General features: G+C 37.2%; 1 non-coding gene across 1 annotated transcript; it reads right to left on the reverse strand.

Moving 5' to 3' along the window:
• Window positions 1-1,476: 1,476 nt before the first annotated feature.
• Window positions 1,477-1,548, reverse strand: TRNAT-UGU (transfer RNA threonine (anticodon UGU)). The gene has a single exon. It is a non-coding gene; the product is annotated as a tRNA-Thr (tRNA).
• Window positions 1,549-2,406: the final 858 nt, after the last annotated feature.

Raw genomic sequence — 2,406 nt, forward strand, 5'->3', positions numbered from 1 at the left:
ATAACAAGAAGAACATTCGATTGAGGCTGTTAAAAGAAAAGATAAAGACGACAACAACAATAACAAGAAGAACATTCGATTCAGGCTGTTACAAAGAAAAGATAAAGACGACAACAACAATAACAAGAAGAACATTCGATTCAGGCTGTTACAAAGAAAAAACAAAGACGACAACGACAGCAACAATAACAAGAATATCCGAAGCAGGCTGTTACAGAGAAAAGACAAAGATGACAACGACAACAATAACAAGAAGAACATCCGAATCAGCCTGTCACAAAGAAAAGACAAAGACAACGACAATAACAAGAAGAACATTCGATTCAGGCTGTTACAAAGAAAAGATAAAGACGACAACAACAATAACAAGAAGAACATTCGATTCAGGCTGTTACAAAGAAAAGACAAAGATAACAACAATAACAAGAAGAACATTCGATTCAGGCTGTTACAAAGAAAATATAAAGACGACAACAACAATAACAAGAAAAACATTCGATTCAGGCTGTTACAAAGAAAAAACAAAGACAACGACAGCAACAATAACAAGAATATCCGAAGCAGGCTGTTACAAAGAAAAGACAAAGATGACAACAATAACAAGAAGAACATCCGAATCAGCCTGTCACAAAGAAAAGACAAAGACGACAACGACAATAACAAGAAGAACATTCGATTCAGGCTGTTACAAAGAAAAGACAAAGATGACAACAACAAGAACAACAACAACAATAACAAGAAGAACATTCGAATCAGCCTGTCACAAAGAAAAAATAAAGACAACGACAGCAACAATAACAAGAATATCCGAAGTAGGCTGTTACAAAGAAAAGACAAAAATGACAACGACAACAATAACAATAAGAACATCCGAATCAGGCTGTTACAAAGGAAAGACAAAGACAACAACGACAATAACAAGAAGAAGAACATCCGAATCAGGCTGTTACAAAGAAGAGACAAAGATGACAACAACGACAATAATAACAAGAAAAAGAACATCCGAATCAGCCTGTCACAAAGAAAAGACAAAGATGACAACAACAACAACAATAACAAGAACATCCGAATCATGCTGTTACAAAGCAAAGACAAAGACAACAATAACAACAAGAAGAAGAACATCCGAATCAGGCTGTTACAAAGAAAAGACAACAATAACAAGAAGAAGAACGTCCGAAACAGGCTGTTACAAAGAAAAGACAAATATTACAACAACGACAACAATAGCAAGAAGAAAAACATTCGAATCAGGCTGTTACAAAGCAAAGACAAAGACAACAACAACAACCACCGAATCAGACTGTTACAAAGAAAATATAAAGATGAAGTGTTGCGGATTTTCATTATTGCGCGAAATGAAAACAAGTAATAAAAAATAATTACTGCGGATACTGTGGTTGTCTGTTTGAAATTCTGTACTGTATGTTGAAGTTTGTAGGAAAGTAAAGTTATTATATAAAATAAAAATTCAAGTGCCCCCTGTGAGGTTTGAACTCACGACCCCTGGTTTACAAGACCAGTGCTCTGCCACTGAGCTAAGGAGGCGCGCACGGCTCGCAACGCTCAAGCGGCGGCCTCACCGAGCCGGTTGACCTTCATGCGGCCAGTAACAATTTCCACGGTTTCTTCAAAACAGGTCATGCCTAAAAACTTATTGTTTACGTCCTAAGGTATTCATGTATTATACAATTACTTAGCAGATACTCAAAACCTGAATAGGGGCGTTAATTTCAGTGATAATGAGGGAACAAGGTTTTGGTGCTATCGGTATGCTTTATGCGTAATTTGCATAAAGTGAGTTATATAATATATTATTATACTGCCTGAATTCGGTATTGTACTTTTTATGTCTTAATCTTTGTAAATATTTCCGTTTCTCAAGTAGACTTCTCTAGATATACTGCGGGATAAACAAGGGAAATTTCACGAAGACATTGAAGAACTTCCCTTAACGGACACCTCTTATTAACGGACAGTTCGATATTTACCGGCAAATTTATACTCCCTGTTTCTTACGTAGTGGCGCTACAACGTTATTTGTTTTGGGGGTAGGAACTTTGTCGTGTGTAAATTTTCACGACATGTCTTACCGTAAATGTGATAGAGGTATTACAGCCTATACAAAACTAGAAAGGTATAGACAGTTCTCTCTCTCATACTCGGGAAGGGAGCGACGTTGTGAAGTTGTGCTATAGTGTGGTGTGACTGATTGCGCTGCTGCTTTCCGTGTTGGAATCGAGCATCTGACGCAAACTCGTAAATTTGTATTATACAAACTCTTTGCCTAGACAATAATAATAATAACTTACTTACAAATGGCTTTTAAGGAACCCGAAGGTTCATTGCCGCCCTCACATAAGCCCGCCATCGGTCCCTATCCTGTGCAAGATTAATCCAGTCTCT

The sequence above is a fragment of the Periplaneta americana genome, chromosome 12, assembly GCF_040183065.1.
Source record: "Periplaneta americana isolate PAMFEO1 chromosome 12, P.americana_PAMFEO1_priV1, whole genome shotgun sequence".
In the NCBI taxonomy this organism is placed as follows: Eukaryota; Metazoa; Arthropoda; class Insecta; order Blattodea; family Blattidae; genus Periplaneta; species Periplaneta americana.